We start from the raw sequence: 8,593 nt of genomic DNA, 5'->3' as shown, positions 1-8,593 counted from the left end.
ATAACCCCGATGTCCCCAGTACTGGTGCAGATTGTTCGGGAGTACTGCCATACTTAGTATCGTTGTGATCACGAGGGTCTATTGTAGATGAAGGTCCGAGATGTTGATTGTGTGTTGACGGATGTGATACAGGTGACGGGTTAGTTTAGGAGTTGTGTGATATACTCCTTGTATCCGTGTACCAGATTGCATGACCAGTTCTTTCGGGAATTCATAGGTGGGATATCAAGTAGTATCTTATAGGACTATCTTCCTAAAGATGCATGATTCAGGTTGGGGAAATCTTGATCATATGTTTATTCCGAGCAGTTCTAGATCATACCTGTTTGCAGTGGTCTTAATCGGAATTTTGTCATCCGTCACTTTGAGGAAGCATTCTTACTATTTTTGTTCGAGTACAATTGCTTTATTCCTGTTCAGATATTGCTGTCTTTTAATTCAACAATATCTTTAAGTTATTCTATGGGCTAATATGATGTCCGTCTTCAGGATGGCTCCACCAACTCGTCAGAACCCAGGGCGGAAGGATATGTCGCCGCCTCCACCTCCTCCTCCGGAGAACCCTCCGCCGCCGCCGCCTCCTCCTATAGAGGCCTGGCAAGCAGTGATGGCTGCTACTAATGCAAACACTCAGATGCTGCTACAGTTGCTGCAAGAGAGAGCCAATCAACAGCAAGGCAATTTCCACGATGGTGGCAATCAGTTTGCGAATCTGAGCCAGTTCCTGTCTAATCAACCAAAGACATTCACTTCATGCGACCAGCCATTTGATGCAGAATATTGGATCCGTGATATGAACAAACATTTCGAGTGTAGCAATGTCCGTCCGGAGGATTATGTAAAGTTTGTAACGTTCGAGTTGAAGGGGCAGGCTTCTATATGGTGGCAGCAGCTGAAGGACTCCAGAGGCGCTAGGGTGATTTCGTGGGATGAGTTCTGTCATGACTTCATGTCCCACTACTTCCCTTCCAGTTTTGTGGAGGAGATGCGTGAGAAGTTCATGCATTTGAAGCAGGGTGGCAATTCCGTGTACAAGTACAACGTTGAGTTCCACGAGCTGGCCCGATACGCGCTGCAGGATATCCCGGATCAGAAGAGCAAGATTTATCAGTTCAGAGGTGGTTTGAAAGAAGATTTGTAGTTAGCTCTTGCGTTGCACGATCCTGAGGAGTTCGACAAGTTCTACAACCTAGCTCTCAGAGCAGAGGCAGCCTTACTCAGGGTGGAGAATTCTAAGAAGCACTTCAGAGATTCCAGCTCTTCCTCGACTAAGGTGGTTCAGAAGCAACAGAAGTTTTGGGTTTCTCCTCCTCCTCCTCGGCACTCGCAGCAGCTCAGGCACTCTGGTGGTCGTGGTTCTTCCCACCCACCCAACCCTGTCTTCCAACAGAGATACCAGCATCAGAAGCAAGGGCCTCCTCAGACTCAGTTCCGGCAGCCAGCAGATGTCACTTGTCACAAGTGTGGGCAGAAGGGTCACTATGCCAATAAGTGTACTTCTCAGCTCCGACTGCCGCCTCCTCATCTAGGCAAACCTCCAAGCAACGCTCTTGTAAAGTTCAACCCTAGATCAGCTCGAGTCAACATGGTGAACGCAGCTGAGGCAGAGAACTCGTCAGATGTGATCATGGTAACCTCCTCGTCAATGATATTCCTACTAAAGTGTTATTAGATTCAGGTGCTTCGCATTCCTTCATGTCATACCCCTTTGCATTTGGTAATAATATTGCGACCGAGTTCCTTCCCAAGTCATTGCAAGTTGTGTCTCCGGGTATGCGGATGAGCTCTTAGTTGTTTGTCCCGGATGTTTCTGTCAAGATGGGTGGTTATGCTTTTCTGGCGTCTCCTATTGTCTTGGGCAATTCCGACATCGACTTAATCCTTGGTATGAACTGGCTGGCCATGAACAAGGCATCAATTGATTGCGAAGCTAAAGAAGTGAAGCTTACCCACTCTTCGGAGGACGTGATTATATTCGCGGCGCGCGATGATACAATCCGTTTGTTCTCTTTGAATGAAAAGGGTGAGATCAATCCTATTTCGCAAGTCCCAGTGGTCTGCGAGTATGAAGATGTGTTTCCTGAAGAGCTGCCAGGCATGCCTCCGCACCATGAAGTTGAGTTTGTCATTGAGCTTGAGCCAGGCACAGAGCCAGTGTGCAAACAGCCATATAAGCTGGGTCCAGAAGAATTGAAGGAACTTAAGAGGCAACTCGATGAGCAGGAGCGTTTGGGTTTGATCAGACCAAACTCATCTCCGTGGGACTGTGGTGTTCTTTTTGTCAAGAAGAAGGATGGCACGGACCGGCTGTGTGTCGATTACCGTCCATTGAACAAGAAGACAATCATGAACAAATATCCACTTCCGAACATAACTGAGTTGTTCGAACAATTGAAAGGTGCTAAGGTCTTCTCGAAGCCTGATCTCAGGATGGGCTATCATCAAATTCGCATTCGCGAGGAAGATATTCCCAAGACTGCCTTCAGGACTAGTTTTGGCTCGTATGAGTATACGGTCATGTATTTTGGTCTGGCAAATGCTCCTCCGACTTTTTGTCGATTGATGAACTATATATTCTCTCCGTTCAAGAATGACTTTGTCTTGCTCTATCTCGACGACATTCTGGTCTTTTCTGAAACTGAGGAAGAACATGAAGAACATCTCAGATTGGTGCTTGATAAGCCGAGAGAGTACAAGCTGTATGCCAAGTTTTCCAAGTGCGAGTTCTGGCTGAAAGAAGTGGTGTATCTTGGGCACATTATCTCTGCCGAGGGCATTAAAGTTGATCCGTCCAAGGTTCAGGCCATAGTCGAATGGGAGCCTCCGCGGAACGTGAAGCAACTTCGAAGCTTTCTCGGGCTTGCTAGCTATTGCAGAAGGTTCGTTGAGAACTTCTCCAAGACCACCAAGCCGCTCTCAAGTCTTCTTCAGAAGGGTGTTAAGTATGCTTGGTCTCCAGAGTGTCAACTGGCCTTCGATACACTCAAAGAGAAGCTTACATCCACTCCAGTCTTGGCCCCTTTGGATGATTCCAAGCCTTACCGGGTCTTTTGCGACGCTTCTCTCCAGGGTCTTGGTGCAGTCCTAATGCAAGATAAGAAGGTGGTTGCTTATACCTCCAGGTAGTTGAAGCCAGCGGAGAAGAACTATCATGTGCATGATCTTGAGCTAGCAGCTGTGGTACACGCTCTGATGACTTGGAGACACCTCTTGTTGGAACGTAAGGTTGAAGTTTTCACCGATCACAAGAGTCTCAAGTACATCTTCACTCAGCCTAACTTGAATCTTCGGCAAACACGTTGGGTGGAAATGCTCCAGGATCTTAATCCGAGTGTTGAGTACACGCCAGGCAAAGCTAATGTCGTGGCGGATGCTTTGAGCAGGAAGGCATATTGCAACAGTCTGATTCTGCAACCTCTCCAGCCTGGTCTATGTGAGTCTTTCAGGAAGCTCAACCTTCAGCTAGTACCTCAGGGATTTCTTACAAACCTTCAGATCTCTCCTGCCTTGGAAGATCAGGTCCGACCAGCACATCTTCTTGACGCTATGGTGAAGAAGGTCAAGATTGGCGTAGGAAAGAGTCTCCCCAAGTATAAGTGCTTCACCGTTGATGCCAGAGACACGTTGTTCTTCGAGGATCGCCTTGTCGTCACGAAAGGTGATCTCAGGAAGGTAATCATGGAGGAAGCTCATAACTCTCTGCTCTCTATTCATCCTGGTAGCTCCAAAATGTACCACGACTTGAAGCAGACCTTCTGGTGGACTCGTATGAAGCGTGAGATTGCTCAGTTCATAAATGAATGTGATGTATGTCGAAGGGTGAAAGCAGAACATCAATGTCCAGCAGGCCTGTTGCAGCCTTTGCCGATTCCCGAGTGGAAGTTCGATCACATTGAGATGGATTTCGTCACCGGGTTTCCGAAGTCCAAGAAGGGTAATGATGCCATCTTCGTCGTCATCGAGAAGTTGAGTAAAGTGGCTCATTTTCTTCCAGTCAAGGAGTCCATTTCAGCAGCTCAGCTCGCAGAGTTGTACACCTCCAGGATTGTCTCTTTGCACGACGTGCCTATGATGATCTCTTCGGTTCGCGGAAGTATCTTCACTCCCAAGTTCTGGGATTCCTTTCAATCTGCTATGGGCACGAAGATCCGCTTCAGCACATCGTTCCATCCTCAGACTAGTGGGCAAGTGGAGAGAGTGAATCAAGTTCTTGAGGATATGCTTAGAGCGTGTGTTATCTCTTTTGCCATGAAGTGGGAAGATTGTCTGCCTTTTGCGGAGTTCTCGTATAACAACAGTTATCAAGCTAGTTATGGCAAGGCTCCGTTTGAAATTCTCTATGGCAGGAAGTGTCGTATTCCGCTCAACTGGTCCGAGACCGGCGAGCGTCAGATCCTTGGGAATGATTTGATAGAAGAAGCTGAGGAGATGTGTCGGATCATTCGAGACAACCTCAGAGCAGCTCAGTCCCGTCAGAAGAGCTATTATGATAGCAAGCACCATGACATGTCTTATGAGCTTGATGACTTCGTCTATCTCAAGGTGTCGCCTATGAAGGGTATGCAACGCTTTGGCATCAAAGGCAAGCTTGCGCCTCGTTTCGTTGGTCCGTTCAGAGTGGTTAGCAAGAGAGGCGACCTTGCGTACCAGCTTGAGGTTCCATCAAACTTTGCAAATGTCCATGATGTGTTCCATGTTTCTCAGCTTCGGAGGTGTTTCAAGAACCCCGAGCGCACTGTGCATCTTCAAGACATCAACCTTCAGCCTGACCTTTCTTATCATGAGCATCCAGTTGCAGTTCTCGAGGCGACTGAGCGCAAGACACGTAACAAGACTGTCAAATTTCTCAAAGTGCAGTGGTCACACCATTCCGACAAAGAGGCTACATGGGAACGCGAGGACCACCTCCGTTCTGAATATCCGGAGTTCTTTCAGGCATAGATCTCGGGGCGAGATCTTTTTCGTAGTGTGGGAGAGTTTGTAGTGCCCCAAGTATAAGCTTTGCCTTTTTGTAACCTTCCATGTGGGACCACCTTGACATTGTCATGAGAGCTATCTATGAGTTGTGATTTCATGTGACACCTGATATTCTTATTCTTCTTTTGCATGCATGCACCCATGCCATACCATGCTTGCCATACCTTGTGATGCATGTGTTCTTGTTAGGTGATGAGGTGGTGTTATGATATCATGTGTTTTGTGATGGTAGTTCTAAGAGTAGTTGTGCTTGACATATTTTTAAACCCCCTCTATTTAATTGCAAAACCCTTTCTCTCTTTATTTCTCAAGTTCAAAAATTCCACCTTTATATCTCTGTTTTAGAAAAATGTCTTTTGTTTAGGGAATATTGTGGAGATGAGGGAGTAATAGTTTGGAGCCTTTGTTTTGGATTTGAGGGTGCACTTAAAACACAAAACAGATTAATCAAATGATGTTTTGGTTTAAATAAAGTAGCCCCATAAATGTTGGAAGTATTTTATTTAAATAGCTGGTTCAATTTCAGGTCCAGGGCAATTTTCCATTTGATTTTACCCCTTTTTATTATGCCCTATACCTATTTTTCTTTTCCCTATTTTATTTGTTAAATAGAAAAGGCAGTGTGGCCTTTTCTTCTATGTGGCGCACCTAAGTGGGCTTACTCCCACTTAGCGGCCCATCTGCTCTCCCCTCGCGCAGGAGCCCGCGCACGACGTCGTCTTCCTCCCCTTTCCAGTGAGGCAGTGGGTCCTGCTTGTCATTCTCTCTCTCTCGTTCCCCTCTGCTCCACCGAGGAGAGAGCGAGCGCGCACATGGCTGCTGCACGTCCCATGCTTTCCCCTCACGCTATAAAGACCCCCTTGGCGTCCGTGCCTTGAGAGGGTTCCTCCCCGCCGCCACTCCACCTAGATCCCTTTCCCCTCCTCTCTGTAACGAAACTGCAAGGTAAGAGCATTCGGATCCGCCATGGCCGACGGGTGAAGCTCGTCGTCCCCGTCGTCCTGCTTCGTCTTCCTCGTCGCCGAAGGTTCCAGCAGCTCGAGGGCATCTCCAGGAGCTCGTTCCCGCCGCAGGATCGTCTTCCCCGGCCATGCTTCCTCTTCTTCCCGGAGGCACGTCTTCTCCGACGAGCTCCGCCGCACAGCGCTCTTCTTCCTCTACTTCCTCTACGGGCGTCCTCCTCCTCGACCCGTACGTGAGGTAGTGCTCCTCCTCCCTCCTCCCCGTCGCAGATTGAGCGCTGTAGCTGTGGATTCGAAGCGTGCGTTGTCTCTGTCGCCGGAGCCGCCGCTCACCGTTGGTACGTCGTTGTAGAGCCCCTCGGGCGTAGCTAGGTGTAGAAATGGAACCGTGGGTGCCTCTGCATCCTTCCATCCAGGAGCCGTAGATTGATTGCAAGCATATTGCCGGCGAGGTCCCTCCCCTGTTCCGGCAAGTCGTCGGCAGTAGAGTTAGCAGTAGGGGTTCCTCTTCTGATTCGCTGCCCCTATATAGACAAGAACCGTTTCGTAGCCTAGTGGTAGCTGCGTGTGGTGCCTGATGAGAGGGCGCGGGTTCGACCCCCCTCGGCACACCTTTTTTCTGATTATAAGTTGCACAGCAGCATCAGGAACAAGATACCTTGTTTACTTCCACTACCCTGTCGACAAAGTGGCAGTGGTGTAGTGGTTGGCTCGGTTGCTGTGTACCAGGAGGTACTAGGTTCGATCCCAGGAGCCCCTGTTGCTAATTTTTGTCTTTCTTTTATTTTCTATTTTTCTTTTGTTGATCCTACACTTTGTGCCTAATCCAATAGGTATTAAAGTGGCATTTTAATTCCTTTTTGCCTTCTAGATAATTAGTGGCAGGATGATGATGTGTGTGTGTGTGTGTGTGTTGTGCACACACTTGTAGGAGTGATGTGTGTGTGTTATGTGAGTATGTAGTGTTAAATGCTTGTGTGAGTATCATTGCTTTTGCTAGTATGTGTAGATGTTGTGGGTTCGATCCCAGGAGCCCCTGTTGCTAATTTTTGTCTTTCTTTTATTTTCTATTTTTCTTTTGTTGATCCTACACTTTGTGCCCAATCCAATAGGTATTAAAGTGACATTTTAATTCCTTTTTGCCTGCTAGATAATTAGTGGCAGGATGATGTGTGTGTGTGTGTGTGTTGTGCACACACTTGTAGGAGTGATGTGTGTGTGTTATGTGAGTATGTAGTGTTAAATGCTTGTGTGAGTATCATTGCTTTTGCTAGTATGTGTAGATGTTGTGGTTGCAACTATTGTGTGCATATGTGGAGTAGTGAGATAAGTATTTGTGCATGTATTGTGTAGTGTGTGTAAGTGAGTACCACACACACATGAGTTTGACTCATGTGGTACCTAGTAGGAGTGTTAGTGATGTGATGCTTCCATGAATTCCTATATAGTAGATCCCCTTCATTTTGTTCTTAGAATTAAATGCTTGTGATGAGGTTGTGGTGATGATATGTGTGTGTGGTGGAACAGCCCCATTGGCAACACTTGTGCACTTCCTCATGTTCATATGAGAGAGGGCATGATGTGTGAGTGTGTGTGGGTGATCTAGTGATTATCTTGGTAGAAGTGCTTGTGATGTTGTTGTGCATGACACAAACATGGGGTTCAAACCCTCATGTCAATATTCTCTTTGTGCACATGAGCATATCTATGTAGTAGTTTTTCTAGTGATAGTCACATGAATTGTTGCACTATTCACTATACATGATTTTGAGTAGCTTCTTCCTTCTTAATTTGTGGTCACTTGTTCCAAGTAAGTGCCCACATATTATATATGTTTTTGGGGTAGAATCTCCCAAGGAACCCATTTCTGAACTCAGTTTTTCCATTGGAACATTTTCTGGAGATGACATATTTTCGTCTTCTTCTATGTTTAAAGCTTGCTTCCATGAGTTGTGGTGAGCCTTTGCGATTGTTTCTTGGTTGTGGTAGTAGAGGGTGACCCCCTTTACCTCATGTTGGTTTAATCTCATGATTAGGATTCCATATGTGCAAATTATGCCCACTCAAAGTAGGCATGTGGCTGAAATTCCAGATTTGTTTCACTAAGTCTGAGAATCTGTTTATATTTGCTTCTCCTGTTGATGAGGTTGTGCTGGTCAATGTTTTGTGATCTAGCCTTAGCTTTCAACTAGAAAGTTGGACCTGATATGTTTCTCTAGCTCCCTGTAAAATTTCATGTCATTTGGAGTCCTGTAGATATTGTTTTGGCTGCTGTCAAAATGCTTCATAGCATAGACAGAAAGTGTGAATCTGGAATTTTCACTAAGTCCCTGAAAACTGATGTTTTTGGGCAAGTTTACACCCTTGTAACTTTCTGTGTTTAATTCCTTTTTGTGTGATTCATTCTTTTGCTTGTAGTATTCTTGACTAGCTACAGCCACGTATATTATTTGTCATGTTTGGGTGGCTGTAGGTGCTTTGCATGTAGCTCACAAGGTGCTATGATGCAGTTTATGGCAGATTGTGTAGTTTTGTCATTTTGAAGTTTGTGAGTGCTTAGTTGATGTTGTGGTGTTCTTCTTTGCTCCACCCCATCCATGTTGGTTTGTTTTATGTCTTGGCAACCCGGGAATACCAGGGTTGTGCCATTTGAG

This window comes from Hordeum vulgare, chromosome 4H, assembly GCF_904849725.1.
Source record: "Hordeum vulgare subsp. vulgare chromosome 4H, MorexV3_pseudomolecules_assembly, whole genome shotgun sequence".
Lineage (NCBI taxonomy): Eukaryota > Viridiplantae > Streptophyta > Magnoliopsida > Poales > Poaceae > Hordeum > Hordeum vulgare.
This window is presented reverse-complemented; position numbering follows the sequence as displayed.